The sequence below is a fragment of the Protopterus annectens genome, chromosome 10.part0, assembly GCF_019279795.1.
Source record: "Protopterus annectens isolate FY-2018-M chromosome 10.part0, PAN1.0, whole genome shotgun sequence".
NCBI lineage: Eukaryota > Metazoa > Chordata > Ceratodontiformes > Protopteridae > Protopterus > Protopterus annectens.
This window is the reverse complement of record NC_056744.1, coordinates 768,542,251-768,569,813: the sequence shown is the minus strand read 5'-3', so window position 1 is coordinate 768,569,813 and position 27,563 is coordinate 768,542,251.

Here is a 27,563-nt window from a genome sequence, read left to right as displayed (position 1 = left end):
TATTCTTAACCATAGGGATCTCCTACCAAGATAGCCCAATGCCCAGCCAGTATACCAAAGCCTTTAGATGTATGCATTGTACATCACACGTATGCTCCCATACTGAATTTCTTTGTAACCAGTCCAGATGTCATCTTCACTGTTTAATCTGAATGCCTTTTGCTGTGCTGAATACTTAACCATCAGATAAGTGCTCAATTGGGATCTTTTATCTTTTTTATTATTGATCTTGTATTCCTTTTATTAACTAGAGTTCATGTCATCCAAGAAGGGAAATGTCAGCGTGGGAGGAACAGTATCTTTTTTTATTTGAGTGCTTCCCATGACCATACTGTAATATTTGTAAGGTGTTGTGCTGATTGTCATCCCTGGCCATCTATCTGGAGAACCAGAGTCTTAAGCAGTTAGCCAAGAGTAAATTGATTAACCCTGAGGTACTGCCATTAAATAAGTAGAAGGCCAAGAAATCTCGGACAGATCCTTTGGCTGCCCAGACTCTACTGGACTTCTCTCTAGAAGTTAGTGATAGCTCTGTAAGACTGTCCAGTGTTATCTTTGGATTCCTCTTTCACAACCCCATTAGCAACTGGCATAGATCCTTCTTTTGCATGTCTTCTGAGGCTTTGCAGGCATTTGCTACAGACGTTGAGGGTGAATTGTAGATGTTATGTGATCCTATCTCGCCTACATTCTGACTGATGGGTTCGGAGCCGATCCCTCGGCTCCGACTCGGCACGCTTATGCCAAAGAGCGAAGTCTCTTATTGGCTGAGCTTACTATATCCCAGGATGCACCACTACCAGTCCCCCAGATCTCGTTTGCCGCTAACAAGCAAAGACGTGGTTTCGAGCTTGGCTGAGCTAAGTAGGGTTTTTTCTCTTACTTTCCTGTCAGGAATTCCTTTAAAATTCAACAAAAAGCTGTTTTAACAGCTATATCGTATTTTTGTGTATGATTGAAGTTTTTTTTGTGGAAAAACTTTGTGTAGTGATTGCGTTTTGTCTGATTGGAGGTTCCATTTGGGTTGAAGGGCCTTCCCTTGTCAGCCGTTGTCTGTCAAGTTCCTTTTTATTTTTAAAGGTTCTTGTATTCCTTGGTCATACCTTTCTATTTGTGACAGTTCTTGATTCAAAGAAAATAATTTCTCTGTGATAGTGTGTCTTGTATTTTACTGGTTATACACTAATTTGGTTGCCATTATGTCACAGGCTCCTAGGCCTTCAGGGTTTAAAAAGTGCACTAAGTGCAGTTTCAAAATGTCGATCACAGATGATCACTCTCTCTGTGTGTACTGTTTGGGCGCCAAACATTTGCAGGAGTCCTGTAGCGTCTGTCACGCTTTTTCCTCGAGGGTCCTCCAAGAGAGGAAAAATAAACTTATTCTAAAAGGCCTTATTAAACCATCATTTGAAGAGGCATTAGCTTCCTCTCCTTCTTCTGCTAAAAAGAAAAGGGCGTCGGCTCCGACCAGTCCGGCCGGAACCGACCGCCAAAAGACATAGGCAGGCTTCTCCTTCGGCTCCACGGACTTGGAGCCGAGGCGGAACGTCTGCCTCGATGCCTCCAGCCTCGACTCCTCTGGGTTCGAGCCGATGGCTGGGGCATCGAGGCGGGTCACCTTCATCGGCTCCACTGATCTCGGAGCCGATGAAGGTTGTCCGCCAGACACTTCCTCCTCGGCCCAAGCCCTCTTCGCAGCGATGGAAATTGGTTTGGACACTTCTTCGGCGCCGATAATTGTCGAGTCGATTCGGAGCCGGTCCTCTAGTCCCTTGGAGCCGTTGGAGAGGCCTACTCGGACCCATTCGGTCTCTTCCAGGTCATCAAGGATGTCAGATTCGGACATAGACAGGGTGCTCCAAAGACTGTTCCAGTCCCCAGTCTTTCAGAAATTTGTTTCGGCTCCGACCCACTTGGCTTCGGAGCCGATAGCCCATTCCATTGCCATTCCTCCTCCGACCGCCCGGCTCCGTCGGAGCAGGTGCTGATGGAGCCAGTGGAGATCCTAGGGTCGGCTCCGACCCTTACTCCAACCCCGGCCTTCAGGTCCGAGTTTAGCACACGGACTTCTTCGGCCGGACCCGGGGGTGACGTTTCGAGGCCAATGCTGTCGGTTCCAAGCCTCCCTCTCGGTGCTTCGGCCGCGGGACTTCCGTCTGCTATCATGGCTCCGGAGACCGGACCCTCCCAGGATTCTGGGGTCCGCCTTCAGAGCTATGAGGAGTGCCTTGGCCAAGTCTTCTTCGCCATCTCACGGCTTTACCGGCACCTTCCCTGGGCATGGAGACTGGGTCTTTGGCAGTTCCCCTGTCTCTAGGCAGCGGAGCCCCGGAGCCTGAGGTTATCCCCACTGGGGGTTCCCCTCCTCCTGAGGGTTCTTCGGAGTTGTCTTCGGAGGAGCCCCCAAGGAAGAGATCGTGCAAGAGGAAGCACGTGGACTCCCCCGACGAGTCTCTTACTTCGGACACTGATCTTGATGATGCGGAGGGGTCCCCAAAGTCGTCCTCGGATGATGTCTCATTTGCAGACATTCTAGAGATCCTTAAGCAACGAGGCGGCTGGAATTCCAAACCCCCCTCCGCTGATGAGTCGGTGTTTCTCAAGGCCTTCAGGGCTCAGCCCTCCGCCTCCTGGGTGTCTCCGCCCTTCGACGAGCTCCTGGATTTGGTTTGTCGGAGGGCGTGGGAACATCCAGATACTGTGGAACCAGTGCCTTCTCGCCCTAACAAATTTTTGTCTGCCCCACCCGAGAAGGAGTTCTTAACGAAAGGCGTGGCTGTAGATGCCATGGTGGTGGCATCTGCTACCCAGCAGGACGTGGCAGAGGCTTCAACATCCGTCCATCCTCCTAATAAGGAGTCTAGGAGCATGGACCAGTACGGGAAGCGCACCCTGACTTCAGCGGCCTTTACTCTGAGGTCCCTGAATTATTTGGCACATTTCACCAGACTACAGAGGGATCTGGTCAAGGAGCTCTCAGACTCCCTCTCAGGTAACCTACCTGAGCAGCTAGCCCAGTCGGTTAGCTCTCAGTTGGCTATCCTCACCTCGATTTCTAACTCGTCCATGAGGCTCATTTCATATGCGGCCGAAGGGGCGGCAGAGCGGCAGGCACAGGCGTGGCTCTCACGGAGACAAGCCTGGCTCCGTTTAATGTCATTTCGCTGGAGGCCTTCAAGTCTTCCTTTGCCGACGCTCCCTTTGATGGGTCCTCTTTGTTTGGACCCAAGGTAAAGACACTCTTACCCGCTGTGAGCAAGAGGGAAAGACTTTATCTGCCGAGGAGCACGTTATTCCACTCCCTTTGGCCTTATCCCAAGGCTAAAAGAGGCGGGAAGATGTGGTTCCGCAAATCACAGAAATTCTTTCCTCAACAGCAGGAAGATTCCCCTTCCAGAGGCAGAGGACGGGAAATTTTTCTGGGAGACGCCGTCCCAGAGGCGGCAGAGGCCCCGCAACACTGGAGACCGCGAGTCCTTTCGTGGCTCTTCAGCCTCCCACACTCCATGAGGGATTGCCCGGCTGTGCTGCTCCGGAGCCAGTCGGGTGCCGTTGCCAAGCACCTAAAAGCCTGGGAGTCTATTACTCAGGACAGATGGGTGCTTCGGATTATTGCCGGAGGTTACACCATTCCCTTCACACACTCACCCCCACCGTCCAAAAAATCCCGGACCCACCACCCAGTCAAAGGGAAATTGCAGCCGTAGAAGCTTCAAAGCTGCTAGAAAGGAGTCATCCAACCGTCCCCACAGACCAGATTGGATCCGAAATTACTCAAGGTTCTTTTTAGTGCCAAAGAGACAGGGGACCTGAGACCCATTTTGGATCTCAGCAAACTAAACCAGTCCGTCATGAAGTCCAAATTCGAATGGTCACTTTACAATCCATTCTCCCATTGTTGGAGAAAGATGTTTGGATGTGCTCCATAGATCTCAAGGACGCCTATTATCACATACCGATACATCAGGCGTCCAGGAGGTATCTGCGCTTCAGCCTGGGAGACAGTCATTTCCAATTTTGTGCACTGCCCTTTGGTCTCACCACAGCCCCCAGGGTGTTCACCAAGTGTTTGGCAGTAGTGACTGCTCACCTGAGGAGTCTCGGATTCCAAGTGTTTCCCTATCTGGACGACTGGCTCCTGACTGCCACCACCAGGCATCTACCACTAGAGAACCTACAAGCCACCATCTCCTGGGTGCTTCCCTGGGAATTACATTCAACTGGTCAAAGTCTGTCTTGCTGCCTTCTCAGCGCATAAGATTCATAGGAGCAGAGATAGACTCAAAATTAATGCGAATCTTCCTTCCTACCGAAAGGATACAAACATTACAAGGTCAAGCCCGAGCCCTGCTTCTAAGATCCAAAGCCCCAGCCAGGATGGTCCTGCAACTTTTAGGTTCAATGTCTGCCACGGTTCTCCTAGTTCCTCTGGCAAGATTGCACATGAGGATTCTTCAGTGGCTGTTATCGACACAATGGTCTTTTCAGGATCTCCCCCTCAATCATCACATACTGATTACAGAAACGTGCAAACGGGACCTCCGCTGGTGGCTTCTGCCATCCAATCTGAATCAGGGAAGACCTTTTGTTATACCCCTCCGGCGGCCACCTTGACAACGGATGCCTCCCAGATGGGGGTGGGGGCATTGTCTGGGCAGGTCAGTTCAGGGTTCTTGGCTTCCAAACGAAACATTTCTCCATATCAATGTGTTGGAAATGAGGGCTGTACTTCTGTCCCTACAAGCCCTCCACAAGTTTCTCCCTCAAGGCATTATCGCTATCCACACAGACAACATGTCGGTGGTCTGGTATCTAAACAAACAAGGAGGGACCAGATCTTACCCCCTTTGCAGAGAGGCCATGAGGGTGTGGGAATGGGCAGTGGCTACCAACCGCTTCCTGGTAGCGACCCACATTCCAGGAAAATCCAATGTATTGGCAGACAGACTGAGCAGGACTATTCTCTCTCCTCACGAGTGGTCCCTGAACGAAACAGTAGCAGCTCAGATTTTCAAAAGATGGGGGATTCCGTGCTGCGACCTGTTTGCAACACCACAAAACACGAAGTGCAAAAGGTTATTTTCCTTGACCCCGCGTCAAGGGGAGGCAGCTACAGCTACGGATGCTCTAGTCCAACCTTGGCCAACAGGACTGCTTTATGCTTTCCCTCTGGTTCCACTCCTCCCCAAAGTCATCCAGAAAGCTTCCCAATTGGGGTCCACAATGATTCTAATTGCTCCGTACTGGCCTCGTCAGGTATGGTTCCCCTACCTACAGAAATATACTCTGGACGGTCCTTGGTTTTTGGATCTAACTTCAGACCTTCTGGTTCATCAGTCGGGACAACAGCACCAGTCCCTTCACACTTTGAAATTAACAGCTTGGCTCCTCCACTTCCGACTTTAGTCAGAAATCACACCTTGGACCCGGAAGTTATTCACATTTTATCTTCAGCCCACAAACCCACCACTAAGAAATTGTATCACAGTAAGTGGAAGAGGTTTGCTATCTGGGCTCAACTCAGAGGCTTAGACCCTATTACTGCCCCGATACCAGAGGTCTTGAAATTTTTAACATCCTTGTTTAATCAAGGATCTTCAGTCTCTACTATTAAAGTCCAACTAGCAGCTATCTCCAAATTTCACGAATCCATAGACCCACGGTTGATGAGCAGCAGATTATGTAAAACTTTCATGAAAGGTGCTGTGCTTTTAAGACCCCCAGTTTTTTATCCTGCGCCTCCGTGGGATCTTGGTTTGGTACTTCGTGTCTTAACATCTTCCCCTTTTGAACCGGCTGCTACATGTGAGTTGAAATATCTGTCTTGGAAAACTGCCTTCTTAATTGCAATTACCTCTGCAAGAAGAGTTTCAGAACTTCAAGCCCTATCTATCAAACCACCGTACTTGATTTTTCACAAGGATAGAGTATCACTTAGGCCTAATCCATCTTTTGTTCCAAAAGTTTGTTCTAATCTCTGTCTCCAACAATCTCTAGAGCTACCAGTTTTCTTTCCAAAATTTTCAAACAAAGCGGAAAACACCTTGCATACATTGGATGTTCACAGGCAATTGCGCTTCTCTCTAGACAGGACTCAACAAATTCGAAAAACAGATCAATTGTTTGTGTCCTTTTCAGATAATAAACTGGGTAAAACCATCACTAAAGCTACTATTGCCAAATGGATTAGAGATTGCATAACTCAGGCTTATTCCTCTTCAAATAAGCAACTTACAACATCTGTCAAAGCTCACTCTACTAGAGCTATGGCTACCTCTATTGCATTTCATTCCAAGCTCGCTATTTCTGAGATTTGTGCTGCTACTTGGTCCAACCCACACACTTTCATTTCCCACTATAAATTGGATGTGGCATCTAAAGGGCGAGCATCATTTGGTTCCACGGTACTCAGGAGTGTTTTCCAGTGAGCCACCCAGGATTTAGGTGCTAGGGACGCTGTCCCATCAGTCAGAATGTAGGCGAGATAGGATCACATAACATCTTTTAGTTATGTACTCACCATAACTTCAGATGTTTGGGATCCATCTCGCCTACATTCCTAATACCCACCCTCCTTCCCCCTGCCTTGGAGATCAGAAGAGATTGAACGGTTTGAGTTCTACTGTTTTTATCTTGTATCATCTGTCGATGTTATATAAGCAGTGCATGCGTGTGTGCATGTATGCGGACAAACTAGATCTGGGGGACTGGTAGTGGTGCATCCTGGGATATAGTAAGCTCAGCCAATAAGAGACTTCGCTCTTTGGCATAAGCGTGCCGAGTCAGAGCTGAGGGATTGGCTCCGAACCCATCAGTCAGAATGTAGGCGAGATGGATCCCAAACATCTGAAGTTATGGTGAGTACATAACTAAAAGTTAATTATCTCGGAGGATCCTAGAAGGATTCTACATATTTTAGTCAGGGAAGAGGTTCTGGGTACTCTTACTGAATTATTGAATCCTGTTAGCATTTGTAACCTCTGGTATTTGTTAGGGTTGATGTCTTTATCAAGAAAAAAGCAGAAGACTAAACATTCTTCTGTACATCCTAAGGACCTCCAAAGGGAATAGCTGAAATTTACTCAAGGCCTATTTAATGTCTTAATGACCCTGAATCCTCCCCAAGGGGTATCTGTCCCTACCTCCCCTTGGACTTCTACTCTTTTCAAAAGGCCTAGGGAGCCTGATTCTTCAGATGAGAATTTGGAATCTGATGAAGGGTCCTTCTCTTATTCTTCCCTGACCCCTCTCCTTTGGCTTATGGCTCTGATGAAGAGGAGTCCATTAGCCCTGAGTCTCGTTTGGAGGAGTTGTCTTTTGAGGCACAGTAGCCAGAGAGATGGAATTTTTTATGTGGGATTCTTATCAGGTGTGTGATATCCAGAAGAGGTGTTATGAGCTGTTTCAGGTGGACACTTGTAAACCTTCTGCAGTGCCTACTGTGTTGGCTGCTTTGTTAGACACCTTTATAGCTTCCTGTAAGACTCCTGACTCTTATCTCCCTGCTCCTAAGAAATCTCTCAGGTTCTAGATAGTTCCTGAGGATTGTCAGTTCCTATTTAAATGTCCATCTCATGACCCTGCTGGGGTGTCAGTCTTCTTTGACAAGCCTTCTAAGCTTTTCCCCTCCTCCAAGCTTCTGACTTTGGATAAAGATAATAGGGCAAGCTGAGAGGATTGGAAAGAAGGTCTACACTTATTCTAGCTTGGTCTTTAGGGCCATCAGTTACCAGACCTAAATGACCAGATATGTTCTTTGAAAAATCCAAAGAGGCAACAAGATCCAAAGGCAAGGAATAGGCTGAATGTCATCAAATAACCCTTTAATTTGTAAGTGCTTTCGGTAAGGAAGTTTTCCCCACCTTCTTCAGACAAAAGTAATACAAAAGGTCTTTGGATTTTTCATTTGGTTTGTTTTTTGTCGTGGTTCAACAGATATGCTCTTTCTTTGATTGCTCAGGTTTGTCAAGTTATTTCTGACCTTCCTGATTATGAAGAGAAGTTTTGTGCTTTATTCATTTTGGGTTCTACCTCTCAGGTGGCTCACCACTCTATTAAATGCAGCTATGATGCTGCTTATGCCTCTTTCAGAGCTGCTGCCTTTGGGTCTGTCATGAGGCATTACTCTTGGCTTCATCTCCAGTCATTATATGAAGACATTAAAGCTAAGTTGCTGGATGCTGCTTTGGATAATAAGAATCTCTTTGGGACTGCTGTTGATGATATGTTTAAGTCCCTTCAAGAAAAAGGTAAAGCTTTACAGAACCTTAAACATATTTTTGTATTCTCTATCCCTAAGTTCCAGAGAAACTCTCCTATTAAGTCTGCCTTTGTTCACAGGCAGCCTCATCAGACCACTAAAGGCAGGAATGGCGGTAGGCAAGCTCCTCCTGTAAAGTCTTCCCAGGCTTCTGTAGCTCAGACTCCTTCTGTTTCTGACATGCCTGCTTCTGTTTGACATTTTGACCTCACTAACCCTCCTCCAGGTTCCTTTGCCCCTTTGGCTCTCCCTGTGTCTTCCAAAGGGGCAACTTATTGCCTCAGATTCTTGGGCTCTGTCCATCATCCATTAAGGTTACTTCATGGTGTGGAAGTATCTTCCTCCTTCTTCAGGGATTCCTCAACCATCCATAGAGCAGCTTCCTTCTTTCTCAGTGGTTCTTGGGTCCTTGGTGAAGCAGGGAACTATTCAGCCAGTTCCTCCCTCCCAAGTGGGAAATGGTTTTTACCCCAGAATTTTCCTGATTCCTCAAAAGGAGGGCACTTGAAAACCTATTCTGGATCTCTCTTTGCTCAGCACCTTTCTCAAGATTCCTTCTTTTTGGATCTTTTCTCTTCAAACTGTGTTTCCTCTGTTGCTGCCCTAGGCTTTTCTGGTGTCTTTGGATGTGACGGATACTCAACTTCGTAATCCCGTTCACCAAGTTTTCGCATTTCTCTGTTTCTTCCTCTCATTTTCACTTCTCTGCTTTGTCCTTTGGCCTGTCTACTGTCCCAAAGATATTCACAGAACGCCTAGCTCTTGTGATTGCCTTTTGCAGACTCCAAGACATTCAGATTTTTCCTTCTTTAGAAAACTTGTTGATTCAGGCTCCTTCTCCCAGTTGCCTGTTACAGGCTCTGGAATTCACCATATCTCTCCTTCAAAGTTAGGGGTTCACTGTCCTCTTTCAAAAGTCTGTCCTGACTCCCTCTCATTATCATGTTTGTCTAGGCTCCAGAATTCAGACAGTGCCAATGTTGGACTCTCTTCCACCTCCAAAGGCTTTGTCCTTGATGCTTTTCTTTCAGTCCATTTTTCCTCTGCCTGCCATTCTAGCCAGAGAGTTTCTCCGGGCCCTAGGTGTCATGGCCTCTTCTAATGCTCCCTCTTACCAGACTACATGTGCAGAAGTTTCAGTGGTACCTCTAGTCTGTTTGGCTTCAGCATTGCCACCCTCTTGATTTTAGAGTGCCTGTCCTTCCTTGTCCCAAGAGGAAGTTTGAGTGGTGGATTTAGCAACTTACCTCAACCCAGGCCTGCCCTTTCAGCCTCTGGTTCCTTCTCAAGAACTGTTCCCATATGCTTCAGACATGAGGTGGGGGCTTTCCATAGTCACCTAAAAGTCCAAGGTCTCTGCTTCCCCCATAAAATGTCAGAACATCAAAGGAATGAGAGTTCTGATTCTGGGCTTTCAGACTTTTCACTCCATGTTCTGTCCAGGTCCCCTGAAGGTTTACCACAGACAACACCACAGTGATGTGGTATGTCAACAAGCAGGGGGGCACAAAGTTTTACCTTCTTTGCAGGCTGGCTCTTCAGGCCTGTGATCTGGCTATCAGTTATCAGCTAACTCTTCAAGCGGTGTATATTCCTTCAGAGCACAAGCTAGTGGCAGACTCCTTGAGCAGGTCCAAAACACAGGTTCACAAATGGATGCTTCACAGAGGCATGTTTCTGGACATAGTCCATCAGTGGGGTATTCCTCAGGTAGATCATTTTGCCTCCCCTTTGAACAGACAGCTCCCTCTTTTCTGTTCTAGAGTGCCATGCCATCTGGCATGGAATAAGGACACCCTTTCTTTCCCTTGGAAGGAGATGTTTCTTTATACTTTCCCTCCTCTTGCTCTACTTGCAAGGGTCCTGCAGAAGATTCAGCTGGACTCCCCAGAAATCCTGCTAGTGACTCCTTTTAGGCCAAGACAGCACTGCTTCCCATTTAATGCATCTAGCCAGAGGAAATTATCACAAGTTACGTCACCAGTTAGAGCTTCTCACACAGGGCAAGCGGTCACTAATCCATTCTTACTTGTCAATTCATCCATCTTCACTTCAACTGACACTGTGGATGATAGGTTTTGATCCCTTTTAGGCATCTATTTTTTGAGGATATGTGCAAGGTTTTACAGGAGGCAAGAAAACCCGCAACCAAAATGTCTTACATGTCCAAATGGAAGTGATTTTTTTTGTCTGCTGCCAGGACCCCTTTTCATGGGGGGGGGTCCCCTCTGGTTGTCTCCTGTTTGTGTGAGTTGTTCCAATATGGCTTGACCTATTCTTCAGTGAAGCCCCATTTATCAGCTATTTATGCCTGTCTGCCCTTGAATTCTCATTTGGCTTCTTGTTTTGAGGTCAAACAATTTCTTAAAGGCATCCTGCATTTTAGGCCCCCAAGAAAGCCTATTCCTCCTCCTTCTTGGGACCTTAATTTTGTTTTGGAAAATTGACTCAAGCTCCTTTTGGGGCTGCAGTGTTAGCTTCTGTGCAACACTGTACCTGGAAGACTGTCTTGTTGCTTGATCTTATTTCTGTTCGGAGGGTTTCTGTTCTTGACCATTCCTCCTTTTTGTTTTTTCATAGAGACAGAGTGTCTCTTTGTACAAATCCTTCTTTTATGCCCAAGGTTGTTAATAAGTTGTCCTTAAATCAGACAGGACAACTCCCTTTCTTCTTTCCTTCTCCACGGTCTGCAAGTGAGAAGGTCCTGCATACCTTGGATTTGCACATACAGCGCAAGTATTATTTGGGTAAAACTAAAGACTGTTCATAAATCTAACCAGTTTTTTGTTTCTTTTCATTTCAGGACTTTGAGTCTAGCTGCTTCCAAGTAAACCATCTACTTTTGGATATCTAAGACCATTTCATTTTGTTATTCTTTTCATGGAAAGTATCTGCCTATTTCAGTTTGAGCTCATTCTATGAGGGCTGTTACCTCTTCTGGTGCTTTCTTCAAGGGTTTGACACCAACTCCATCCTTTAAGCTGCTACTTACTTGGGTATGGTTTCTAGAGCCAGAGCAGGTTTTGCTAGGGCCGTCCTGCATGGGTTTGTTGAGGGCTCTTCCCAGCCTTCCACCTCCCACTCTTTTTCTTGAGCTTTTGTACTCTACCTATGGTTAAGAATACTACAGCAATGATATAGAAGGATACAGTACAGTTGTGTAAAATCTTATCAACAATAGATGTCCTCTTCACTGTTGCAGCATTCAGTCCCTCCCTCCATCCCTCTTTTTCTTTTGGGTTTTGATTTGGTTACCCTCCTGGCCAAGGGTCCCTCTTTTCTTTCTGCATTTTCTCCACTTGGATGTGCATAACCTCCTTTGTCCTGTGGAGACTGTTCTCTCCTGGGGAAGTTCAGTTCTGGTTAACTGTATCTGTATATCACCTTTATATCCTATGTCCTGTATAGGGAGTATATATGTGATGTACAACACATACATGATCTAAAGGCTTTAGCATTCTGGCTGGGCATTGGGCTTTCCTTGGCAGGAGATCCCTACAGTCAAGAATATTGCAACAGTAAAGAGAAGCAGATCTACTGTTATGGTTAAGATTTTATACAGCTGTACTTTCTACCCAGTCAATGGGAACCAGCAGCAGCAGAAATGTCAAAACTACTAGAAAAAAGTCAGTTAACCAGTCCCCCAAGTCCATTTAGTGTGCTGAGTCTACACAAGATTCTTTTTAGTAACAATTTTGGATTTCAGTCACCTGAAACAGTTTTTCAAACAGATAAAATTCCAGATGGCCACTCTTCAGTCTGTATTGCCTCTGCTGAGGAAGGGCAGTTGGATGTGCTCAATAGATATGTAGGACAATCACTATCATGTGAAGACAGGAGGCATTCCAGGAGATTCCTCCATTTCTGGCTGGGAGCCAGAAACTACAAATGAATTGGCCTGCCTTTTAGTCTCACCACAGCCCCCAGGGTGTTCACTAAGATAATGGCAGTGGTGACAGTGCATGTGCATTTGCTGGGTATCCAAGTTTTCTGCTGTCTTGATGACTGGCTCCTAACTGTTCCCTCCAAGTATAAATTATTATACCATCTAGATGTGCTCCAGTGGTTCCAGAAGTTGGGTAACAGTAAAATCTAATGTCATTTTCATTCATTCCTCAATGGATGGGTCTCTGATCCACCTCACCTGCATTTTTTTCAGACTCATGGATCCAACTCTTGAACTCCTCCCTTTTACCCACAATGCCCAAGATGCATGTTTTACCTTAGATTTCATTTGCTGCTTTTTGCTTCGGCCGTGGGTAGTGCTGTCTTAAGCTTTAGGAGTGATTATCAACTGTATTTGTGAGCTAAAATAGAACATTTGTATACTTTATATATTTATTCCTTGTATCTCAACCTCCTCCCTTTTCTTTAGTTATCAGGTTTTTCTCCATTGGGCTTTAAACCTTTCCTACCTTTTTATCTTCTTTATCTTGGGTTACTGTTTTCTTATCATCATTGGTAATTGCCCTCTTTGTTTCATTCTTAAAGATTCCGACCTGTTCTTAGGATATTCATTACATACCATTGCTGGTATTTTTTCTTTTTGTATTTTATATTTTGTGTATAAAAAATAAATAACTTTCTATTTTGTTGGCTGAAAATCCAACAGGTTTTAAAAAGTGCACTTCCTGTGGGCATAGGATACCCAATTCTGATGCCCACAGGAAGTGCACCTATTGTTTTGGAGCAGCTCTGTACGGGTTTCAGTTCTTGGGACTTAAGCGATTGACACAATAAGTTGCTTCTGAAGCGATTGCTGCCTGCTCCTGCTCCTTCTTTTTCACGTATTCAAATCCCCTCCAAGAAATCTAAGTCAGCGTCAGAGTCCAGGAAGAATAGACAGCACTCTCCTGCCAGGTCTCCAAAATCTGTTCCTGCCTTGGAGTCGCTTGCCAAACAATCTAAACATTCGGATCCAACATCGGGGACGTCCAAGTCTCCTCAGCTTTGAAGCCCCCCACTTCTCTCCAGAGCCCATTACCCTGGGCTCCGATCTCCATCCTTACAAGAGACACCCAAAAGATTGTCCCATCCTCCATCCATGTAATCATCTATCAGGTCCCCTCGAAGTCTCTCTCAATCCATTGTAAATAGGGTGATGATGAAGTTCCTCCTAGCTCAGATTCAGATAGTGGTTTTACCAGATCCATGAACCTTCAGCATTTGTTTCATACCATTGTCTCTCCTTCTTTGATCCGACCAGTGATTTTTGGAGCCCTTGGATCTGAGATTTCTAAGAGTTGAAGCATTGGATTCAAAGATAGTGATGTTTTCAACTATAACAGTGTCCCTGACTTGTTCTACACCGATCCCCCCAGAGCAGGATGGGTCTTGGAGCTGAAGCATTGGTTCCAGATCCAGGGGATGCCTTTGACTCCGAGGCTTTTGGAACCGTCACTTCCCCTAGGAGCTTCAACATTAGATAGCAAGAGTCCGACTCCTCCCCTCATGACAGGAGCCCAAGCAGGACCAGAGCTTAGCAATACGTGGAGTTTCAGCTCTTATGAGGCTGGCAGTGGCTTCTCCTGTTCCTTCAGCTTTCAAACTGGTGGAGAGTGCTTTCTCTCTCCCAAGAGTTCATTCTGGTCTTGCATCTTCAGATCCCTTGTCCAAACCTCCTTTGGATCTGGCTTCTGAGCCTCATCACCCTATCCTTCAGGGACAGCAGGCCTGTATGAACTTCCAGGCATTTCCCACACAGGAACATCCCCTATCTTTCGACATCTCTCCAGATCATCCCACTGAGGAGGTTCCCCAGAAGAGATTGTGTAAAAGGAGACACATAGATTCCCCTCAGGAATCATTGACTGAAGGCACTGACTTCGATGAAAGGGAGGAGTCCCCATGATCTCCACCAGATGACATCTGCTTTGGAGACATTCTAAAAATCCTCAGTCAGAAAGGTAGATAGTCATTGGATCCCTCTTCCAGGGAGGAATCAGTGTTCCTAGAAGTCTTCAGGTCAGGCCCGAGTACATTTTGCTTTACCCCTCCAGCAGATAACTTTATAGATCTTGTGTCTCACTGGGCTTGGAAGGAACAGAATACCACGGAACTAATCCCATGTCACCCAGATTAATTTCTTGCTTCAACCAAGGACAGGCCTCACTGGAGTAAGGGAGTTCCTGTAGATGCCATAGTTGTTTGTGCCAGCCACTAAAAAGGGGCTAGTTAAACAAAGCTCTACTGTTCTTCCTCCTAACAGAGAGTCCAGGATAATATATAGGAGTGGAAAGCACATTTGTGCCTCAGGGAACTTTGCTGTATAGGGTCAATTAACTACTTGGCACATTTTACCAGACTGCAGAAAAACTTGATTAAAGAACTCTCTAAGTCTGTTCCTGGGTCCATGGCGATGGAGGAATTTAACAGTTTTCTTTGCAGCTGGCCAACCTTCAATCATCTTCCAGTGTGTCCATGAGGTTAATCTCTCATGCAGCAGAGGGCTTCTCACAAGTGGCAGGTTCAAGCATAGCCCTCAGGAGAACAAACCAAATAGCAAAATGTTCCAAACTGCCACGAATTGTAAATCTCGACTTTAATATAAGTTGAGCACTTTCACAGTGTATAATACTACTTCATCAGCCATCAGGAGGCATGTCTGAATGCATTTGTGTGACTTTGTGGGGTCTTTTAACTCTTCATCTGATGTTGTTAATCTTCTTCCCATTCATCACTGATGGGTTCGGTTCAGAGCCCGCGGAACTGAGTCGGCCTAATACCAAGCTCTCGCACACCCAAAACTCTCGAGCTAAGCTGCTACCCACAATGCCCTTCTCCCAATAACCCCAGATCTCGTTTGCACACAGCCATATAGCAGTGTTTAACTGAGCTCTCCAGCTAAGTGTTATATTTTTATAAGCATTTACTGTATTTTGAAATTATTTCTCTTCTAACTTTTTTTCTGCCTTATTCCCTATATCTAGCTCTACCCTTTGGTATCTCTATTACCATCGTTGGTAAACACCCTTCTCTACCCTTGTGGTATCCTTGATGCCATCGTTGGTATTTCTCTCTTCTTTTCTGTACTTCCTTTTTGTTTGGACCTGTTTATGTACTGGATATGTCTGATAAAAAAGGGACTTCAAGGTTCATACATTGCACTTCCTGCAATGACAAACTCCCCAACAGTGACTTACATGATGATTGTGTCTATTATCTGGGGGTTTCCCACTTGTCTGTGAAACCTCCTTGCCAGATTTGTCTAAGCTTCAGTCAGCAGACGCTGAATGAAGAAAAACAAGCTTATCTTGAAAGGCCTACTTCTTCACCTTTCTCAGAGGCCCTTTCTGTGTCGGAGGTCTCATCCCCTCCATTGAAGGACAAGAAACGTCGTCATTCCAATCCCTCTTCACTGGCTGGTGATAAGGGTAAGTCCCACAAGGATAAGGCCCAAAAGTCTTCTATGGAGCATAAGATCGCCATCTCAGCTCCGACTATTTAGATTCCGAGCTCAGCTCCAGTGGCCTGTGTGGACATGACCATGACTTCTACTTCGGCGCTGCCTTTGGTACCAACATCTATGGTACCAACAGTAGTAACATCTTCGGCTCCAGCATTATTGTCTTCGGTAACCTTGGCACCAACCTCGCCCCTCATCGCACCAAAGTCTGTCCCAACTATCTCCTCAGAGATGAGGATTCCCCCAGAGGCAGAGGGGGTTCCTGTGGTGGAAGACGCCCCTTTAGGGGCAGAGGGGGTCCCTGAAACCAAGACTCCAGGGATTCTTTCTCCAGACGTCCTTATCAGCGCTCCTGAAGTGCTGCCCAATTACTTTCTTCTGGAAGCAGTCCAGGCTTGTTTTTCTGTGCATCAAACTGCCTGGTGCTCTATTACAAATGATCGGTGGACGTAGGATTGAGAAACTCTTGAGTGGACAGTCTTATTGAGTTACAAAATATCTTAGCTATTTTAGCCTTAGTCCTCCTTTTAACTCTTACAATATCTTTAAATTTTTTTCCTTGATATATTTAGAATTATTTCTAATTCCTCTTACTCTTTAGAGTAGTTTTTAAAGCCATTTTTGATATTCCGTTCCATTTTTGGTACTTTAAGTACTCTCTTTTTACCATTGCTGATAATTTTCCTTTGTACTTCCTCAGGCCATGGCCACAGTGACCACAGACACCTCTCAGATTGGGTAGGGGGCACTTCTTGGGAAGAACGGTCCAAGGCACATGGTCCCCCAAAGAGGCCAGCACACACATCAGTGTCCTGGAGATGGGAGCTGTCAGCACTTCCAACTGGGACTGTTGCAGTTCAGACAGTCAATATGTCAGTAGTCTGGTATATCAACAGACAAGGGGGAACCAGATCTTACCCTCTTTGTCAAGAAGCTGTGAGGGTATGGCAATGGGCAATTTCATCCAGTCATTTTCTGATAGCAGCACACATTCTGGGGATGTCCAGCATGATTGCAAACAAGTTGAGCAGGTCTATTTTAATGCTTCATGAGTGGTCTCTTAACAGGAAGGTAGCAAAAAGGATTTTCTGTCGATGGGGTCGTCCATGCTGTGATTTTTTGCTTTTCTCCTCAACAAGTGCAGCAGGTTTCTTGCCTTAATCCCCCCCCCCCTATTGGGGGAGTCCCTGAGAGATGCTCTACTTCATGCTTGGCCCTCCAGTTTCCTTTATGCTTACCCCCAATACCCCTCATTCCCACATTTCTCCAGTAAGCATACAGCCACCATGGATTCTTGATCTAACTCCAGACCTGCTGTCTCACTCAACAGACTTGACTGATCCACATATTTTAGACCTCAAGTTGACCGCATGGTTTCTCCAATTCCATTAATTGCTAGACAGCCCAGGCTATCCTTCCCTGTATGTCACATTCTGTTATCATCTAACAAAGCTTCCATTAGAAAAAAATGACATAAGTAAATCAAAAACATTTGATCTGATTTTGTCAGTTTTCATTCTATTCTCAACTGTTGGGTTTGGACCCAAGCCTTGGCTCCGATTCAGCCATTACTATAGCTTGTAGCCACCAAAAAGCTCTTAAGCTCCTCCCTTACCCATAATGCACTAACCCTTAACATACCTCAGATCTTGTTTGCCGCTTCGCAAATAAGAAATGGTCACCATTTCAGCTCTCAGGTTGTTGTTCAGAGATAGATTTCTTTAAATCTTTTTCATAAATCTTGTCTATTTCCTCATTTTTTTCTATTACAGTAGCTGTAATTCTCATTACCATAGTTGGTATTTTCCTCCCTTTTATGTAAGCTACACATTCAGTGTAGTGTTATTACCATTGTTGGTATTCTTAACTTTCATATTTAGAAAAAAAATGTTTTTTTTTTGTTTTGTTTTTTTTTTGTCCAGTAGTCAGAATTTCAGAAATAGGCCCTTTGGGGTTCAAAAGTGTGAGAAATGTGGGCAAAAGTTTTCTCTACAGGATGCGTATTCCCCCTGCATATACTGTTTACGCTGTGCTCATTTGAAAGTTGATTGCGGCATATGCAAAAATTTTAAACCTCGGGCTATTGCTGGCAGTAAAAATAAACTCATTCTGAAAGGGCAGAAATGAAGAAATTTTGTCAGGGAAGGTAAACTGCTGGAACACAAACCAGGAGACAACTGTAGTAAAATTAACTCCAAGCAGCCCACAGAGGATATATAAAACACTGATTTATTAGCACATAAAAGACAGAGATAAGCGCTTTCGCTATAAGCTTCATCAGATCTAAACTGCAATGTCAAACTCATCCCTATAAACTGCAAACATAAATCAAAACTTCCAATCAGATAAAAGTGCATTCAGAATTACTAAGTCACCATGGCAACAATTTAAATATATAGTAGTTACCCAATAAAAACACATATAACAAGGCACATACTAAAAAACGGATATACAAAAAAATATAAACAATTTCTTCTTAAAAGATCTGGCTCTTAAAGCAGGTTGTATAGAAATACTATTATTTAACCCTGGGGCATAATGTGCCGCAAGTTCAAAAATCCATTTTAATTCTCCCTGATATGTCTTATTTACCAGATCACCCTTTCTAGTATCCTCCTGAACTATTTCTAATACCAGAAATCTAAAAATATGTTCTGTCACAGGACTTATCATATGCTTCACTATTGCACTATAGCTCATGCCTCTCCTTGCACAGTACAAATGATCATGAATATGTTCTCATAAACATCTATTTGTCTTGCCCATGTAGAATGAGCAACACCCGTTGCATTTTGCCAAATAGACTAAATTTTTTGAATTACAATTAGCTCGAGGTAGGTGGGAAAATTTTTTACTACCGTGCGGCTGTATAAAAAAAGGGGATTCATCTATATATGCACAGTATGAACATGTGTAACATTTCTTTGTCCCATACTCTATTGTTTCTTCTTTCACCAATTGGCTCATAGTCTTGGGATAACATAATTTATATCGTAGGGATTTCTTATTTTTATAACCTAAGCATGGTTTATCGCCTACGAGTCTGCTTATATCTTGGTCCATACTTAGTATTGGCCAGTGTTTATCTATAATATTCCTAATCTTCTCATCACTAGAACATGCTAGACTAAAAAATATTGTATTTTTAATACTTTCCTGTGTGTCATTTCCCACAACAGATGAAGAAAAATGAGGTTTCCCTATAATGCCTCTACACTGCCTAACGGTTTCATAAATACTATCTACTTCTTGTTCATGGTATCCCCTAGAAATAAACTCAGCCCTCATCTGTCTTAACCCTTTTCAAAATCCTCATTTTTATTATGCAGTCTACTTATTCTCAAACCTTGACCTTCCAGGATGTTATTAAAAACATGTCTTGGGTGCATGCTGATACGATGCACATATGTAGATCTATAGCAATCTTTCCTATATAAATTAGCATGAATTATATTAGCCTCAGCTATATTCAAAGCAACATCCAAAAATTCCATTGATTGACCTTTTTCTGCTTTGGACAGGAACTGTTACAGAATTACGGTTTCATCTGTACATTAAATGCAAGTACTAATTTTCTTAAATTTACATATAAATTCTCCTATCAATCAATGGAATTTTTGGATGTTGCTCTGAATATAGCTGAGGGTAATATAATTCATATTAATTTATATAGGAAAGATTGATCTGATATTGTTAATCCTCGTCCATTCCTTACGCATGGGTATCAGAGGTTGGAACCGAGCCGGCCATTTTCCAAACTTGCGTCAGCTTCAAACTCTCAAGCTAAACTCTTACCCACAATCCCCCTATCCCTATTAACTCAGATTTCATTTGCTGCATTGCCATTTGGTCGTGTCAAGCTACTTCTCTTGAGCTAGGTACAGTCATTTGTTGTTTAATAGTTTTACAGATTACTTTTCTGTCAGAAAAGTTCATAATTTATTGTCTCTTACCCTATCGCATCTAGCGTACATAATTTCTTCAGGTTTTTCTGCTTCTTTCTTTACCACTTTTACTGCGAAGTATTCTCTGTTTACCATCCTTGGTAATCCTTTTCCCTTTTCTCTCATACCTTTGGGTACTCTCTTGTACCATTGCTGGTACCTTTTCTGTTAATTTGCTGTCATGGCAGGTAAGAAAGGTAGTCCAGGGTTTAAGCGGTGTTCTGATTGTTGACACAAACTGCCTACTTGTGATGCACACTCTTTGTGTGTTTATTGTTTTGGAGCTTCCCGTTTGTCTGTTGACGCACCCTGTACTATTTGTGAGAACTTTTCTAATAGAACCTTGTTGGAAAGAAAAAACAAGCTGTTACTGAAAGGACTTCTTAAATCTCCCTTTTCAGAGGCTATTTCTGGGTCGGAGGCCTCAACCCCTCATAGAGCCCATAAGAAAACCTTGGATGTTCCTACTAAGGCTAAATCTTTGCCTTCATCCCCGGCTGGGGACTCCTGCCAACCAAAACCTAAAAAGGCTTAAGTTTCAGCCCCGGAGCTCACTCAGTCAGCCCCAGTGGTTTTGGTGCCAAGACCTTCGGCATCGAGGCCTTCAGCTCTGTTAGTGTTTTCGGCTCTGTCTTCTCCTGCAGCCTTCTATATATTGGCACCGAGGGGCCGTTCAGTTCAGACTGTTACCACTGTATCGGCACCGTCCGATCAGTCGGCGCAGACATTGACCGCGTCTGCTCCGAGATCTTCCTCGGAACTGCCGCCTTTATTGTTGACTCCAGTTTTGTCAGTTCCAGCTTCGGCACCGACAACCACTTCGGCACCGATCCCTGTGTCAGTGTAGACCGTGACCTCGGCACTGATGGCTTCTTCGGTGCAGACAACAGTAGTCCAGTCTCTCGGCACTGTTGTCCTTGGTGCGGACAGATGAGATGGGCACCGAGTCTGCCTCTTCTGTGGACAGGCCTGTTTCTCCCTCAGTTTCCGTGAGGTCCACTATAACCCTTTCCGAACATGATGTGTTGCGTCTTGTGGACCAGGTACTCTTGGCCAGAGGTATTCCACCCCTCAGGAACTATCTTTTCTTAGGAGGTGATCACCCATCTCCAAAGACCCCTTCTTATTCTCCTCCTTAGTCTTCCGCGGTCCCCTTTTTGGATCTCACTAAGGAACCGCAGTTGCCTTCATGCCAGGAAAGTTTTGCTACGACCCAGGATGTCAATTATGACACTCATAGTTTGCTGCTCCACAGCCATCCAGGGACTCCGGGTCAGCAGGCTGAGCCACTTAGGGGAGGGGTGACCCCTGTCCAAGACATGCACTCCTCTTTGGGTGGACCAACCTTCCAACTGATGGAGAAGGCTTTCACTGCTGCTAGCGATACCACACTGTCTATACCTCCGCCCTCCTCTGGTACACTGGTTTCACAAGTCGCACCTAGCAGACACCGGGTGCAAGGGCCGCAGGGCGTATTCCCTCAGGAATCCCCTTTTCCACTGTCTTCTCCAGCTTTTCCCACTGAGGAGGTCCACCGGAAAAGTTCATGTAAGAAGAAGCACATGGACTCCACAGAGGAGTCCCTCACCAAAGACTCAGATTTCAATGAGGGGGAAGGATCCCCTCGGTCACCCTCTGAGGTATCCTTTGGTGATATCCTCGAAATCCTGAAACAGAGTGGTGTCTGGCAGTCCTCTAATCCAACCTCTGTGGAATCTGTGTTCCTGCAGGCCTTTCACGCCCGGCCCCCTACCTCCTGGGTTACTCCACCTGCCGATGAACTTGTCCAGCTCATCATGCAGCCTGCTTGGAAAGCTCCTGATATCATCTAAGCTATCCCCCGGAGGCCAGATAAAATCTTGTCCCCTCCTGCTTCCGATCCCCATTGGTCCAAAGGTCTTCCAGTGGATGCTTTGGTGGTGGCGGCCGCAACAAAAAAGGATCTGGCAGAAGAAGAAAGCTAGACTGTCCATCCACCTAACAAAGAGTCCCGGGCCCTGGACAGGATAGGGAAGAGCCCCTTTGCTTCAGCGACCTTTACTATCAGATTCCTGAATTATATGGCACATTTTACCAGGCTTTAAAGGGATCTGGTTTCTGAGCTCTCTGAAACCTTGGCTGGTGCAGTATCTGATGAGGTCTGTGACAAAGTGGCCTTTCATCTGGCCACAATTGAATCTATATCTAACTCCTCTATGCGACTGATATCTCATGCATCAGAAGGAGCAGCTAGAACAGTGGGTTCAGCTGCGGTCTTGAGATGGCATGCCTGGATGCACTTGTGCAACTTCTCGGAACCCTTTAAGTCTTCCTTTCTTAATACCCCCATTGAGGGCTTCTCGTTGTTTGGGCCCAAAGTTAAAAGCACACTGGCCAGATGTGAACAGGACGGTAAGACCCTTTCTGCTGTAGGTGTCCATTATTCTTCCCCTCAACGTGCTTTCTCCTGAAACCAAAAGAGTGGGAAGAAATGGTTCAAGAAATCTCAGGGTCCTTTCCATGAAACACAGGCCGAGTTCTCCCCCAGAGGCAGAGGGGGAAACTGACAGGGAAGACACTCCTTTCAGGGCAGAGGTTTTCCACATAACCAGGGTTCCAGGGATTCTTTCCCTGCTCAATCCTACCAGCGCTCCTGAAGAGCGACCCAACTTCTTTCCTCTGGAGGTGGTTGGGGGACGTTTCTCCTTGTACCCTTCTGCCTAGCTAACCATCACCACCGATTCTTGGGTACAAAGGATTATAACCAGAGGTTATCATATTCCCTTCGATCTTTGTCCTATCCCTCCAAAAAATGTTCACGACATTCCACCCAGTCAAAGGGAAGAACCAGCACTAGAGATAGAAAAGCTGCTAAGAAAGAGAGTCATCCAAATAGTCCCTCCAGACCAGATAGGATTCGGATTCTACTCAAGACTATATTTGGTGCCAAAGAAAACCGCGGACTGGAGACCAATTTTGGATCTCAGTGTATTGAACAAGTTTGTGAGAGTACAAAAATTACGGATGGTCACAATACAGTCTATCCTCCCGCTTTTGGAAAAAGATGATTGGATGTGCTCTATAGATCTTCAAGATGCATACTACCCCATAAAGGTGGACAGGCCATCAAGATTTCTGAACTTCCGTGTAGGAGCCAGTCACTACCAGTTCAGAGTACTGCCCTTCGGACTCTACAGCCCCCAGAGTGTTCACAAAGTACATGGCAGTTGTCACAGCTCACTTGCGACTTCAAGGATTCCAGGTGTTTCTATACCTAGACGACTGGCTCATTTCCATCCCCATCAGACATCTACTGGAAAAAGCCATGGCATACTCTCTCCTCGCTGCTCAAAGGCTAGGCATAACCATAAACTGGAAATAATCCAATCTCACCCCATCTCAGTTGACAGAATTCATAGGGGTTATCTTGGACACAAAAAAACTGCAGAGCTGCTATTCTAGAGCACAGAATTCTAAGGATAAAGCAACAACTAATTCCAATCCTTTCAAGGGAAAAATCCACGGCTCACTCTGTTCTACAGCTGTTGGGTTCCATGGCAGCCTCCATCACCATTGTTCCCCTAGCCAGGTTTCACATGAGGCTTCGACAATGGCTACTGCTCACCCAATGGTATCCTTTTCAGCATCCACTTTCAGCCATGATTCCAGTAACCCACAGGTGCAAACAGGATTTAAATTGGTGGATGGCACACAATCTCTCACAATGGTCTCGCCCCTTCTCCCCCCAGCAACCCAAGGCCACAGTGACCACGGACGCCTCCCTGATGGGGTGGGGGGGCTATGTCAGGGACAGACAGTCCAAGGCACTTGGTCCGAACTGGAGGCCCATCTGCATATAAATGTTCTAGAGCTGAGGGCGGTGCTTCTGGTGTTACACGCATTCCATCCCCTGCTGCCGTCTGGGACAATTGTGATTCAATCAGACAACATGACGGTGGTCTGATGCATCAACAAGCAAGGTGGAACCAAATCTTACCCCCTTTGTCGAGAGGCCATGAGGATATGGCAATGGGCAATGGCTACCAACCATTTTCTTCTAGCAACGCACATTCCTGGGAGTTCCAACGTGATAGCAGACAGACTCAGCAGGTGCATTCTTCAACCTCACTAGTGGTCCCTGCATCCCTTGATAGCGGCGGAGATCTCCCACCGCTGGGGCCATCCTTGCTGCGACCTCTTTGCATCCCCGACCAACTACAAATGCAGCAACTACTTCACCCTGATTCCCCCTCCAGGACAGTCTCCCAGGAACGCTCTAGTCCACGATTGGCCCTCGGAACTTCTTTACGCATTTCAACCCTTTCCCCTCATTCCCCAGTTTCTGAAAAAAGCCTGTCAGTTGAAGAGCAGGGTGATCCTCATAGCACTATATTGGCCTTGACAGATTTGGTCCCCCTTCCTTTGGCCCCACCTACTAGATAGACTATGGATTCTCCATCCAACCCCGGAGTTGATCTCACATCTACAGAACCTGATTCATCCCAACTTGAACAGCCTGAAGCTCACGGCTTGGCTACTCCAAATTCCCTTGATTGCCAGGCAGAATGATCTTTCTTTACCAGTACGTGATATTCTCATTGCTTCTCATAAGTCTTCCATTAGAATTACTTATCTGAGCAAGTGGAAAAGATTTACCTGTTGGCTGAAAGATAAACAAGTAGAGCCTTTTTCAATACCAGTGCCGATAATACTAGACTATCTGGCCGACCTTTTTCAATCGGGTCTATCGGCCTCTACCATTAGAGTTCATTTGGCTGCAATTTCTAATTTTCATGAGGGTGTCCAAGATTCCTCTCTTATGTCCCATAAATTGTTCAAGACCTTCATAAAAGGTGTGAATCATCTGAAGCCACCTTTTAGAGAACCTATTCAACCATGGGATTTAGCATTAGTTCTACAAGCTCTGACAATGTCACTTTTCGAACCAGCCTCTTCTTGCGACCTCAAGTATTTATCATGGAAAACCTTGTTTTTGGTCACCATTACTTCTGCCAGAAGTATTTCTGAGCTTCAAGCTTTATGTATCAAGAGTCCATACTTGATTTTTCATAGAGATAGAGTGTCTCTTAGAACTAATCTGTCATTTCTGCCTAAAGTGATCTTTGAAATGTCCATTAATCAAGCCATTGAATTGCCAGTTTTCTTTCCCAATCATTCAAACAGAGGAGAGTATTGCCTACATACCCTAGATATCCAAAGGCAAATCCGTTTTTACTTAAACAGGACTAAACTTTTTCGTAAATCTGACCAGTTATTTTTGGCCTTTTCTGGACCTAGATTAGGATCTGCTGTTGCTAAGGTCACATTAGCTAGATGGTTGAAGGACTGTGTGACCTTCATTTATACACAACATAATATCTCGTTGCCTACTACCATGAAAGCTCATTCGACAAGGTCGGTGGCAACTTCTGCTGCCTTCCATGCCTGAGCTTCTTTACATGACATCTGTGCAGCTGCAACTTGGGCTACGCCTCATACCTTCATTAATCATTACAAATTGGATTTGGCCTCCAGAGGAAGAGCATTTTTCGGTTCTATGGTGCTCAGGAATGTCCTTCCATGAGAGCCTCCCAGGAATAGAGGTAGCTGGGGACTCTGTCCCATGCGTAAGGAATGAACGAGGATTAACAATATCAGATAAAGAAGTTATGTCTTACCATAACGTTCCATCTGTGTTGTTGATCCTCGTTCAAGTCATTACGACCCTCCCTCCTTCCCCCTCCTGTGGTTTCTAGTGGATCTCACCATCCGGTTCTCTTAGTTTATTTGACCAGAGGTAGCCTCTACCTTCTTTCACTTGCAAACTCAATCTGAGGTAACAGGGAGAGTGGGATTGTGGGTAAGAGTTTAGCTCAAGAGTTTGAAGCTGATGCGAGCTTGGAAAATGGCCGGCTCGGTTCCGAGGTCGGAGCTGATACCCATGCGTAATGACTGAACGAGGATCAACAATACAGATGGAACATTATGGTAAGACATAACTTCTTTATATAGACCTACATACGCGCATCACACCAGCATGCACCCAAGAGATGTTTTGATAACATCCTAAAAAGTCAAGGTTTGAGAATAATAGACTGCATAATAAAAATCAGGATTTTGAAAAGGGGTTAAGGCAGATGTGGACTGATTTCTAGAAGATACCATGAATGAGAAGTAGATTCTATTTATGAAACCGTTAGGCAGTGTAGAGGCACTATAGGGGAAACCTTATTTTTCTTCATCTGTTGTGGGAAATGACATACATAAAAGTATTAAAAATACAATATTTTTTAGTCTAGCATATTCTAGTGATGAGAAGATTAGGGATAATACATATAAATGCTGGCCAGTACTAAGTATGGACCAAGATATAAGTAGACTCGTAGGTGATAGACCATACTTTGGTTATAAAAATAAGAAATCCCTGCAATATAAATTGTTATTCCAAGACTATGAGCTAATTGGCAAAAGAAGAAACAATAGTGTGTGGGACGAAGAAATGTTATACATGTTCATACTGTACATATATAGATGAATCCTCATTTTTTATACATTTGCATGATAGTAAAAAAAATTCCCACCTACCTCGAGCTAATTGTAATTCAAGAAATTTAGTCTATTTGGCAAAATGCAATGGGTGTTGCTCATTCTACATGGGCAACACAAATAGATCTTTACGTGAATGTATTCATGATCATTTGTACTGAGCACGGACAGACATGAGCTATAATGCAATGGCGAAGCATATGATTAGTCATGGGACAGAACACATTTTTAGATTTCTGGTATTAGAAATAGTTCAGGAGGATACTAGGAAGGGTGATCTGGTAAATAAGGCATAGGCAGAATTAAAATGGATTTTTCAACTTGGGGCACATTATGCCCCAGAATTAAATGATAGTATTTCTATACAACCTGCTCTAAGAGCCAGATCTTTGAAGAAGAAATAAAGTGTTTATATTTTTTGTATACGCATTTTTTAATATGTACCTTGTTATATGTGTTTTTATTGGCTAACTACTATACGTTTAAATTGTTACCATGGTGACAGTAATTCTGAATGCACTTTTATCTGACTGGATGTTTTGATTTATGTTTGCAGTTTATAGGGATAAGTTTGACATTGCATTTTAGATCTGATAAAGCTTATAGCAAAAGTGCTTATCTCTGCCTTTTATGTGCTAATAAATCAGTGTTTTACATATCCGCTGTGGGCTGCTTGGAATTAATTTTACTACAGCTGTCATTTTGAAAGGGTTGCTTCCAACACCGTTTTCAGAGGTGATTTCTGGAGCTAACCCCTTCAAATCCAGAACTAAGGATACTGTTTTAAAGTCTACCAAACCATCAGGATCTTAAACTCCTTCTTCTTCTTTGGAGTCTCAAGAAAAAGCAGAAATTGGATCCAAAGACTTCCTCAACAATTTTGATGTCTGATCTGATCGTGCCTTCTTCGGGTTTGAGCATCTTGGATCTGAAGTCTTTACCTATGACTAGGTACTCCCATACTGTAGACGCAGTACTGTCTAGAGTTCCATCTCAATTTCTGGAACTCTGACATTTAAAATCCCCATCCTTAGCATCCTCTCTGTCTTCCAGGAGTCTAACCAAAGCCAGTGAAGACAGGATGATGAAATTTCTCACAGCGCAGATTCAGATGGGAGTTATCCTGATTTCTACCCTCGTGGGTCAGGAAGTCCATCCTTGTCACTGCACTGATAATGCCTTCTCTGATCCTACCCATTGTTTCAGAGCCCCTGGATTTGAGTCTTCTGTGTCCATCTGGTTCAGACCTGAAGATGATTTTATCTTTGGATGCGAAGGGATCTCTGAGTGCACTGACTCCAACATCTTCGGAGCTAGATGACTCTTGCAGCCAAAGAGGTCCTGTCAAGTCTGAGGTGTTGGAGTTGATGCAGAAGTTTTTGGAGCCATCTTTACCCATCAGAGCTTCAGCTCCAGACATCTGGGCTTA